Consider the following 12,808-nt stretch of genomic DNA (forward strand, 5'->3'; position numbering starts at 1 on the left):
CTGATGGTAAGAAATACAGATAGGTTGGAGGCAGGGTTCTTTTCTTATCTCCACAGGAAAATACTCATCTTCAAAGAAATTGAGGAACCCAGAATATTTAATTACTGATGGATGGACACATTTTGTAAGTATTAATTTTTATTTATATGTCTTATTAAACATTTCTTTATAAATATATAGAGCTGGTTTTGAAGTTGGACTCTGGCTCAGTCCCTCTCCAATTCCAAGCCTGTTAGTAAGAGAAAAACCCAGAGTTTCTGGAGTTTCTGTCTCGTGTCAAGAGCCATGATATGGGACAGAAAGAAATATGAGTTTAGAAAACATCTTTGCTTTTCTTCATATCTATCATACTTTTCATTGAATATATCTATCACGCCTTTCATTGAATATATATATGTATGTCTATATATGTCTATATGATTAATGTTTAAGTTTTTCACAATGAACAATGAGTTTTTCCTGAAGTGACATTTGAAGTTTCCAGGAAGAAGATGGGGCCCCACAACAACAACTCTACTTGGTTGATATGACATCATGATACTGATAGCGCTACTACAAGACCTGTTTTGGATACCAGCTGCACAAGACGATCCCAACTTGGTTAGCTGAAATGGTGCACATCTTGTACAACATTCTGGCCAGACCTCCACAAAATACTCAGAGACTATTGGCAATTTTAAAAGACATTGATCTTGAAATTTAACCATCATTTTACTTTCACAGGATCCCCCAGAAAGAACGTCGCCCCCATGACAGCTGGAAGTAATTCTAGAGGACGACGTCCCCTCTCCCAGTAAAGTTTACCCCTGGGTTTAGGGACATCATTTAGGGGTTGGGAGGTTGGGGGAGGAATTTTATAAGCTCAGGGATCATTTTGAAAAAAAAAAAAGAGGGATGATGGGATAATAGATTTGTAACTGTGAGTTACTGCTTTTAGACAAATATATTGGTATCAATTCTTGTTTATTGAAACAAAGTTAAATTATATTGACTATTGTATGCATGCATGTTTCTATGTCTGTTTAAAACATTTTTATGTATTGACATATATTGTATTGATATATATATTGTATATATTTACCATATTGCAATGTACATTTCTATCTTTGATTAAGATACTTATATAATGTTTGTGTATTGATATATATTTGCCATGTTGCAATGTATATTTGTACAGTGTTTATATTTGGAGGTCATTATCCTCATTTGTTACACAGTTGTTTATTGTCTTAGTCTGTAAGTTAGATAGATATTGAGAATTATATAGATAAATAGTCATCTAAGTTTGTCATTTATAATCAGACTAATCAGGTTCTTTAGATATATAGAGATTATACTCAGTATAGATAGATAATCTTCAACCTCTTCAAAGAGCTGTAGAAAATGGCCTTTAATCTAACTCAGAGTTTCGTGATAGTGAGACACAATTGCTCCTGGCAACACCGCTCTATTCCCGAGAGAATGTTGAGCACCAAAGACACTCCACCTGCAGCCTTTCTATTTGGCAGAACTGGCCTTTGGGCAAAGAATTGCCCATACCTCAACCACTGACACAGATACAGAGCGTGCATCAATGGATAAAACAGGACTGTCATATCCTGCCAAGACAGGGTAAGATAGTTTTGAAAAGTTCCTTGCCTTTAATAATGGTATGTCAGTTATGTTAGGCCTTAGCCAAAATTGGTTGACTCAACGTTGCAAACGAGACTTTGGGTGATTGCCCAGGTAGTCAGTTGTCTCTGTCAATTGTTGCACATTTTGGATATATCTCATTTGTTGAGTAGTGTTTATTCCCTTCTCAGATCTTTGACTGAGTTGAAGATTATATAATTGTAGTTACTCTTTACATTATTTGGACTCCTTGAGATAGAATGTTTAGCAAAGCTTTTGTTCTCAATATTGTTTGTTATATTTATTATTTGTTGTTATTGTATGTAGTTGTATTTGGTTTAGTTCTGTCTTATTTAGACAAAAAGGGGAGATGTAGGGATAAGTCCCACCCCTTAGGGGGCATGTTCGCCTCGAGCTAATGTCTGCCTATAAATTTGGCGAGTGTGCTCCCAGCTGTCTCTTCTGCTTTCCTGGTCTCCGCGGGAACGGTGGTTCTGTAAGTCTATTTCTACATTAAAACTATATATATTTTTTACAATCTGTCTGCATTCGTTTACACCGCTACAGTTTGCTTTTCAAGACTGGGTTTCTCTGTGCAGTCCTGGATGTCCTGGAACTTGCTCTGTAGACCAGGATGATCTTGAACTCATTGAGATCTCCTGCCTCTGCCCCCCAAGTGCTGGGATTGAAGGCACACACCACCACCGCCTGGCTCATCTGTTTTCTGACCAGGCCACTTAATGATCAGAAGCATTGACAGCCCAGCTTCCTCTTTTTACACAGAGGCAGATACCTTGACAAAGCCAGCACAGCTCTGAAAAGCCTTCTACCAGGGCATTAATTGCTATTCAGAGCTAAATCCTTGGTTCCTGGAGAGTTTCCTCTTCCTGAAGTCTTTCCTGTCATCCTGACTGGATTAACTGACTATTCCACTGAGTTCTCTTCAGCACACCTACCCTCTGAAGACACCACACTGGGAAACCTGAGAGATAAGAAAGCAGGGGGTTTTCAGTAAGTATAAATAGGCATGAGCAGATGGCAGTCTTCCTCCTAACAGACCAGCATGGCGGCCAGCTAATCTGCAAACGCCGCAATACCCCTCTTGGCTGGACACTGTGAGGATGTCAGCAAAGTGCCAGGAGCCTGGGGAAGAAGGGGTTTGAGAGGTAAGCTGTGTGGTTGGCTTTCTTTCTACTCTTTCTTTGCCTCTTTAAAGTCTTTTAAATTTGAAGATTTGTTTTATTTTCTTTTATGCGTAATAGTTCTCTGTGTGTGTTTGCACGTGCATGAGAGAAAGAGGGGGGGAGGGAGGGAGGGAGGGAGGGAGAGAGAGAGAGAGAGAGAGAGAGAGAGAGAGAGAGAGAGAGAGAAACTACATACACAGGTGCAGGGGCATTCAGAGGTCAGATTTTAAGCCACCTGATGTGGGAGCTGGGAATTGAACTCTGGTCCTCTGCAAGAGCAGCAAGGGCTCTTGACCACTAAGCCATCTCTCCGCCTCCTTATTTTGCTTCTATGGTTTTTGTTTTGCTTTGTTTTGCTTTCTCAGTGAATGTTCATTATGACATTTTCATACATATTCCAGTCAATCCCCTAACCAACACCTGTCCCTCTCCCCCATCTCCCTGACTCTCTGCATGCCTTGTCCCCTTCCATCCCAGCATCCCCCTTTCCACTTTCACATGACATGTGTTCTGTTCCTTCCAACCTCCTTCCTTAAAACCTTCCCCCGCCCCCAGAGTTCCAACTCTAGTTTCCTGGTCTCTCCTCTCACCCTCTCACATGTAAATGCACAAAATAAAAATTAGAAGCTAGGAGCCACACATGAGCGAGTCTGTGTGAGAACATTGTGTTTCCTGCTTTGTCTCCAGCAAAGTCAGATTAGCAAAACCATGTATTATAAGCAGTCAGGATGGGAAGGGAAAGGACATTCAAGAGGGTTTGGGGAGACTGTGGTCTTTCTTTCTCTCTTTCCTACCTTTACAAACTGTGAAATGATGTTTGATAGACTAAAATAGAACAAAGGCCAAAATAACCCCTGTGTTATTCTGAGTGCCTTGGCTCAGGTAGGTAGGATAAACACCCAACCAGCAGAGCCCTTCCAGCAATGGGACATCAATCATTCCTTTGGCAGAGGCAGGCTTTGGAGGCTGGTGGTTCTGTGACATTCCTGATGCCTCATGGAATCAGCACATCCCATCTTTCTTCCTCATCACTCCTATATTGACATTCCCTCCTCTTGGCTGTCATCCCCTGGTCACAAGTCAGCTGAACCAGCTCCAGGTATCACACCTGTGTGCTATGCAGGAAGAAAACAGATGACTAAGTGGCTTCCATCCTGAGGGTCCCCCAGAAAATACCCACCTGTGGTACATGAAGGCCAAGAAAGGATTTCATCAGAATTAAATTAAATTAAACAGACTGCAGTCCAGTCAATTCCCCTCCCTCCTTCCATCCATCCTATCCTCACTTCCTTCCTTCTTCCCTCCCCCTCTTTCTTCTTTCTTTCTATCATTCCCTCCCTCATCCCCCTCTCCATCCCATTCTTTCTTCCCCCTCCTCCTCCCTCCCATTCTCATGACCTTTATTTGTTTTCACTTGTTTGGTAGATTTCCTTCTAGAAACACAAAGATTGGATAAACCAAGCAGTTCTTTCAAAGTGATACTGGCCTGTGTGGAGCCAAACCTCCCTACTTGAGCCAGACCTAGAGGCACGTGCCTGGAACCCAGCAGTTAGTATTGACAACGGGAAGATCCTGAGTTTGAGGACAGTACAAGCCATACCACATAGTGAGATACTGCCTCAAAATGAACTAGCTACTTAAAAACTATCTACTGATGACCGTGCTTTAGATTCTAGGTCTGTTCTGGTTGGTGACCTGCTCCTGATCTCCAGACAAGTGTTAGACTGGGGACATAGACTCAAGAATTGCCAGTACACAGCTGTGGAAAACCAAGAGTGGGTATGTGAGCGGAGGAGGACAGCCAGCTGAAATACTGAACATTAGCCGTCGGCAGTGGAGCAGGAACAAGAAGAGAAGAGACAGAGTCATGGGAGATCCTAGCATCTTAAGAATTGGTACTGCTGGTTGCAACACCAGGCCGGGGGGAGGGGGCAAATAATTCTGAAGGTGTACTGCTGACATTTCTTGTTTTTCTATGATCAAATAGTGAATAAGTTCAACTTATGAGGAAGATGTCTTCAGGTGCAGGGATAAGAAGGGATGGGACCCATAGTGGCCAGGAGTCTCCATTGCATACCCCGTCAAGGAAACAGAGGTGAACGCTGGGGTGCTCTCATAGAATGGCACTGCCCACATCCCTTCCACCTCAGTTGAACCTTTCTAGAAAGGAGATTCAAGGTGTGTCTCCCAAGCGATTCTAAATCCCATAAAGTTGACAAGATGATGCTGCCAAAAACAAAGACCAGTATCTAAATATCAAAAACCATAGAAATAGATTCTTTGAATATATTTAATTTATGAAGGGTATTAGGCTAATATAATAGGGGACAAAATTTGATTCATAAGGTAGACTCAAATAGGTATTTAATTTGAATAAATATGTATTTGTGAGTGTACACATGCATGAGGAAATTTCTCCACTAATTATATGTCTTTGTGTGTTAGGAAATGAACATCAATCACATAATTTTTATGTATTCTTCTGTTATTTAGGGTCTATTCCATTAGTAGAAAAGAAAATCCATTTAGATGTCTTTTATTTTATCTAAAGAAATTTAATTAATTTGGTACTCAATGCTCAACAGTTGAATATTTTTAAGCCTCTGTGCATATATAGATTAAACCATGCATAATCTACTGTGGATACTACTCCTGAAACCTTTGAAAAATACCCCTAATTCAAGCCACCATATGTCTGTGTGTGAAAATTAGAATTAATTATAAAGTATTTCCCCCCCCCCCCAGAGAGCCTGGATTAATAGAAACTCAGTTTGAGCTCAGTCGACCAGGAGTAGGGAATGCTGATTTGATCTGACAGTACACACGGACCAGGCTGGGCTCTGCAGAGCCGGCAACAGATTGAGCCCTGAGGCAGGAAGGGGAGGACTCAGGGCCTGGATAGAGTGTCGCTGGCCCGGAAGAAGGCAACCTGAAGTGTAGGCAGCAGACGCCCAGTGAGTGTTCTGTGGGTATCTCAGAGAGCAGAGGAAAATGCAAGCTGCACCGAGAAAGATAAGTGAGAAGTGAGTCACCATGAGCCGGCCACACTGAACTTGCTCTTCAGGAAGAGAAGGCTCCCTGGCAGAGCGGCTACTGAACGACTTGCAGCCGGTGTCTCAGCTGGGACCCCAGTGAAATCGTGGACAGCAACCATGTAAAAAGACGTAGCAGGGCCCTGTCACTCTCCTGTGTTCACGCTGATACTAAGAGAGAAAACTGTGGGATCCTTTATCCCTGGGAACAGTAGTCACAAGAGTAGAAGGTCACAACCACAAAGCTCTTATCTCTAAGTAGTGACAACTAGTAAAGTGTATTAACCCAAAGACTCACACCTCAACCAGCTGTGGTTCTCCACCCAAAACCAGATCATGAGTGGGCCACTTGTTCACCCAGTAAATTACCTTCAAAGTTAGCATCCCCGCCCCCATATCTGCCATTTCATGGTAATGATTGTATTCCTGTTACTCCGCCTTCGCTAGTGCACAAATGAAGAAGCACTGAGGGAGGCTGTAAAGTGCATGTGATTGGTCAGTGATACAAAAGACATCTTAATCCATCCATTTGGGATTAAGAAGGCTGCCTATACATTTAATACTCACCCGTAGTTGATGTTACTTGATTCCCTGTGAGCGAGTCTCAAGAAACACAACTTGTGACCAAAATAAAGTCTGTCTTCCCATCAGGTTTGATTTAATGAAATTTGCACACCCCTGTTTTGTTATAAAGATTGGTATGGTGGGTATTTTGTTTGTTTGTTTGTTTGTTTCTGTTTGGTTCAAAATACAGGTGACAGACGTGCACAAACTTTCCAGATGCTCTGAGAACTCTGTAGTAGGCTCACCCAAGCAGAACGAAAGGGAGGCAGTTATGAAGGACGGCGAGAGGGTGAGAGGCAGGCATTTCTAAAGGAATCAAGGGTCAAACAGAGTGTTGCCAGCAAGACTGTGCACTGTGTGATGCCGCCAGATCCGGTTTTCACCACCCAAGATGACGGGACTTTCCTTCCTTTTAAGAGGCCAAATTCTCAGGTGAGAAGCAAAGCTTCCACCAAGCGGAAGAGCCCAAAGTCATGGGCGGAGTGACTTCTGGCCCTACAGTGTGCTCCTGCTTTCTCGTCGCCCTGGTGATACCCCTGCTGGGCCCTGGGACCATTGGCACCGGGGATCGTTAGCCAGGGCTGAACATCAGAGGACTCCAAAAACCCATGGGAATCAAATGATGAACAAAACCGAATCGAACATCCGCACTCCTTTTACGGGGGTCTACAAGCTCACACTCAGAGGGGCTGGAGGGGAAATTCAAACACAGGCTCCTGATTCTCACACACTTAAGCTATGATCCACAGAGTCCCAGCAGGTCATGCCCACTTGAGAACGGGCCTTTTACTTACTAGACACTAAAAGTCTACATTTTCTTGTGAAAATATCCAGCTTTTCGTTTGTTTGTTTACTTGCTGTTTCCCACCCAGGCAAGGACAGATGAGAAAATTTACTCTGAATGGAGAAAATGAGAGACAAAAGGTTGTATTTACAGTGAGCGTGAGGGGTAAGAAGTGTGTGGGGAGTAGCATAATGTTCCTTGTTCTAGAACATTCTGAGGTTTAACACAGGCCTTAGAGCTAAAGAAGGGCCCTGCCTGATGTAATAAAACAAGGTGAGCAAGCCATGGGGAGCAAGCTGGTAAGCATGGTTCCTCCATGCCCTCGGCCTCCCGTTCCTGCTGCCAGTTCCTGTCTTGGCTTCCTTCCATGATGAACTGCAGCCATCGGTCAAATAAACCCCTTCTCCACCTGGTTTCGGTCATTGTTTTTCACTACAGCCGAGAAACAAATCACGTTATCTGTCTGACACACAATAGGTTTCCTTCTTTAAAAAAAAATATAAATGCATGAGTGAGTGTTTTACCTGCATGTATGTGCGTATACCATAAGTGTGAAGTCCCTGGAGTGACCAGAAGAGGGCATCATACCCCTTGAAACCAAACTTACAGGTGGTTTGAGCCATCATGTGGGTGCTTGGAACCAAACCTGGGTCTTCTGGAAAAGCCATTAGTGCTCTTAATCCCTATGGCCCCATTTCTGCCCCATGACACATTTCTTTACGTGGACTTTCTGTTGCTTTTGTGCCCTGGTTTATGTGTATGTGATAAATGTGTTATCATACACTTAATCTTTACATTTAAATACAACCCCAGAAAGAAATGCTAAATGCTCCCATTTGGAAAGTAGCAGTTGAACCTCTGTGACGTGAGTGCAATCACACTCCTTGGTAAAAGCAGAAGGTCCTTGCAGAGTGTTCCTGAATACACACCTGGGCGTTCAGATACAGATCCGCCCAAGATACAAGTTTATAGTGTGGCTGTGGCATTTTTTGTATGATGGTGTGAAAGTTGAATAATGCCATATTTATTGCAGGCATTTCCATGGCTTTTCCACATTCCTGAACCGAGGGAAAGCTGGCTAAGGGGTTTCTAATTTGGTGACATCCACCAGATAGCACCTTCTACCTAAAAACACAGAAGCATAAGCACACCCCGCATACATACATGTGCAAAAAATAATAATAAAGCAAAATACAAGGTTATATTTCCCATAGAGCTTCAATCAGACCAACTGAGAAGTTGTCTGAGAGACCTGTCTCAGCAGCTACCAAGTTCCCTCAGTGACACTTGGCCCTGCACAAGTGAGCATCTCTGGGGCCACTTCAGCTACATTGTAATTCGCTCTCAGTTTTAAGCCCTTGCATGAGTTCTCTGTAGAGGCTAGCAGACGCCTAGAGGCTAGCAGACGCCTATGAGCTGGATGACTTTTAGATCCACTTACCCTCACTTGCAAGCAGCCCCCACTCTTCATTAAAAGCAAAGCTGATTGGGAGCTTCAGAAACGCTGCCGTGGATGTCTGGGCTCTCTTGGGCCCTGGTGTTCACTACAGACCCGTGTAGTGCGGCACTTCGTATCTGATTACATAATTAAAAACCAGTTGAAAACTCATGTGGCTAAGGGGCCTGAAGCCCTTAGAAAAGTGAACTTTCAAACTTTATTTTCATCTGTGTAAATCTGTGTGTGCACTGGTGTCTTCAGAGCCAGAAGAGGGTGTCAGCGCCCCTGGAACAAGAGTTACAGGCAGGTGTGACCTACAGATGTAGATGCTGGGATCCAAACTCAAGAACTCTGGGAAAACAGCAAGGGAGAGGAGGAAGAGAAAACTGTGGTCAAGATGTCATTTGTGAGAGAAGAAGGAAAGAAAGAAGAGGAGGAGAAAGAGGAAGGCCTCAGAGCTAATGACATTTACTTGGACAGTAAGGCAAAGATGCTAAATTTCTTGTTTTATCGTTTATATATGTTACTTATTAGACTCTCTTCAGCATTTCTTAATAAATGAAAAATACAAATTAAAGAAAAGAATTCTTAACTGCTGAGCCACCTCTCCAACCCTAGAAAACTAAACTTCTAACAAGAACTTTTCATTGTGAATTTTTTAATCAAATTTTTCTAAAAGGTCCCACAGGGAACAGAGGTCTTGAAAATATCAGTCTTGCTGCTGATGGTAAGAATGGGTGTGGCTTGGCCCCTGGTAGGTTGCCCACGCCCATTGGATGACCCCTGACCCAGGACATATGGGCTGCACTAATTGGGCTCAGTGGTCAAATACAACAAGACAGGAAGTTGGGAGGGAGAAGTGTTGGGGAGACCCTGGGGAGCATTAGAAGGAATGGTGAGGGGAGGCCATGATCAAGGTCCACCGTCTGCATGTATGAACTTTTCGAAGAACAAATTAGAAGTGTTCTTTTCAGAATGAGAATGAATGGGAGCTCATCTCTTCTCAGCATGTACAGTACAAGAAGACACGCTCCATGCCTGGGGACACACCACACACACACACACACACACACACACAGAGAGAGAGAGAGAGAGAGAGAGAGAGAGAGAGAGAGAGAGAGAATTCCCTTCAGAACACAGGCTTGCAGCAGCGTGACAAAGTCCATGGAGGTTTCAGAGCTTTAGAGAACAGATGGTCACAACTTGAACAACATAAAAACTTGGAAAATCCTTAGTGTTTCCTAAGTACCATGTAAAGCAAGCATCAATACAAATTCATTTCTTTCTTTTAATTTTCGAAGTCCAGTGGGAAAGGTGCGGACTGGAAATGACAGAGATGAAAAATCAAAGGTTCAAAGGTGTTGCTCTGTCCACACTTTCATCAATTAAAGTGGGGATTAAACCGAGGCTCACAGTGGACACTGTCCTTTTGATCTTAGTGCTATGATGATGCATAGCCAGAGCTTGAGGACATCTGCGTCCCTTGGTCTTCACTAACCATCAGCTAGACTCTTTCAAAGTGACTGTGAGTTAGGCCAACCCTGCCAGCCTATGGTTTGACTCCTTCCCAGGAAACTTTGGATTTAACTGGAATTTTAAATATGATGATCAGAGGACTAGGGAGAGAGTTCAGATCACCCAGGACCCAGACTAAAATGTTGGCTAGAATGGAATGCACCGGTAATCCTCCCTAGGGGAAGAGACAGGAGGAGCCCCAGGACTGATCCCTCTGGCAGCTACTCCTGCTGAAAAAAAGTGTAATCTAAGTTCAGAGAAAGCCTGCCTCAAAAACTAAGATGGAGAACTACAAAGGAATGTATACGAAGTTGACGTCTGACCTCCACATACTCACCCCCCCCACACACACACGCACATGAATACACACACTCGTGATGAACACTTCAGTTCATGTTTAGAACGACACTTGTCACTAAGCAAGCTTACACTTCCATGCAGCTCAGCTCTCATAGCCTTGGCTCCAAAAGGACAACGGGCTATGAACAAGAAGAATTGACTTTGTATTTCTATCGGAGTCTGGCCATATAGTCTCCATCCCCATTAGCACATCTTAATTCAGAGCCAATATGTAGCAAGTATTTCGATGCCAGAAGCTGCAGAAGTACATGATGTACAAACACATGCATTTCTGTGTCTAGCTTCAGGTGGTGAGAAGTTAGTACTCTTGGCTGAGATGAGAGTAAAAGAGACAGGAATGACAAAACCGCACACTCTAGACTCCGCCCCAGAGCAGTTGGTTAAAGTGTAGCCTGCATTTTCCAGACATTAAGCTTAGGGTATAGATTACATGCATATGTAATCTTACAGGTGGGGTTTCCTACCACCGGGCAGACTTGTTTTCTGGGTCATTTCACTGTGACTTCATTTATAGTCATTTCTGCAAACATTCCCAGGGCAGTTCTGCTAGATTTAGACAGCGAGAAATAATAAGCCTTTTTGGAAGCCTGTTTTTAATAGAAGCGGCTTTAACAATGACTTTCCTGAAGAGAAAATTATCTCTAGGTGCAGGTTGTTTGCACTACCTGGGGACAGTCACGGGTAACCCGAGAATGGAAGGGATAGCCACCAAGACAGCTCGTTCCTCACGCCTGCCTCTATTGAACAGACCCGAAAGATGATCCTCTAACCGATTTCGAAGTCTAAGAGTTTTAATAGGACACGAGTCTTAGTTCAGCCATGAGTTCTTGGTACCTTGCAGCACAGCTTCTGCATGCCGGCTCCTATGAAGACCAGCTGCCACGCATCAGGGAGGGACAGCCTGGAACCTAATCCACACAGGGTAGTCAGACTGAATAGCCAAAGACAGTGACACACCTGCTGCCCATGTCTGATCTCTACAGCTGTGGGAGCTGGCAGTGATTTTCCCTACTCACCCGTGTACACACTCTCCTGGGTAGCAGGCACCCCAGGGCCCTCAGGATGTTCATTTCTCTCTGGTATCTTCAACCTTCCTCAAGAAAGGGACTTGAGAAAGAGGTGGTCTTATTCAGATTAAGGAAAGTAGGGGGTGCCTTCCTGAGGAGGAGGACATAGTCATGACAGTTGGCTTGAGCATTGATTTGACAGAATTAAGGGATGCCCAGGTAGCTCATAATTCAGAAATCTTTCATGCTCAGTGGGATTGAGTGTGGTTGTCTGCTGGAAGGGAAATACATGTGGTCTGGAATTTGATTCGAATGACTGAGCTGTCTCAGGGGAGCCTGGGGGTGTGTACTTGCGACTTATAGGAGAGGTGTGTTCTCTATGAAGATGGACACTGGCTATCCAGCTAGCTGGAGCAGGGTGGACACATCTATAAAGTAGAGGAAAGAGAATATTCCCTCCCTTCTAGAGTGAGCCAACCTTCTCCTCTTGCCTTTGACATCTGGACTCCTTTGCTTTGGGACTCTGGAACTGTGTTCTAGTCCGTTTTCTCTACTGTGATAAAATACCATGGCTGAAACCATCTTTGGGAGGGAAGGGTTTATTTGGCTGACTGCTCACAGTCCATTATTAAGGGAAGTCAGGGCGGGAATTGATGCAAAGGCCGCAGAGGAATACTGCTTACTGGCTTGTTCCCCATGGCTTGCTCAGCTGCTTTCTTTCTTTTCTTTTCTTTTTTTTTTTTTTTGGATTTTTCAAGACAGGGTTTCTTCATAGCTTTTGGTTCCTGTCCTGGAACTAGCTCTTGTAGACCAGGCTGGCCTCGAACTCCCAGAGATCCGCCTGCCTCTGCCTCCCGAGTGCTGGGATTAAAGGCGTGCGCCACCACTGCCTGGCTCAGCTGCTTTCTTATAGCACCCAGGACCACCTGCACAGGATGATACCTACAATGGACTGAGCTTTCTCATAGTCATCTTTAATCAAGAAAATGTCCCCCAGGACTTAGCCATAGGCCAGTCTGACCAAGGGAATTTGTCGATTGATAATTGATATTCGCTCTTTCAAGTTGACTCTGGGTTTGTGTCAGATAAACACCTGAAGCTGATTTTGATGCTCCAGGAGCACCACCCCCTGGGCTGGCAGACTTTCAACCTTGACCTGCAAGGTGCACCATCGGTTTCCTGGGCTTGGAGGACTTGGGATGTCCCTGTTCTCCAGCAGACAGACGTCTATTAGAAATTTCCCGGCTTCCATGCTTGACTCCCCAATTCCCTTAACATGTGGTCACCTCTAAACACACCTCTGGTGGGTTTTG

The sequence above is a fragment of the Microtus oregoni genome, unplaced genomic scaffold, assembly GCF_018167655.1.
Source record: "Microtus oregoni isolate MIOR12 unplaced genomic scaffold, Mior012 000003F_ref0000135, whole genome shotgun sequence".
NCBI classification, from domain to species: domain Eukaryota; kingdom Metazoa; phylum Chordata; class Mammalia; order Rodentia; family Cricetidae; genus Microtus; species Microtus oregoni.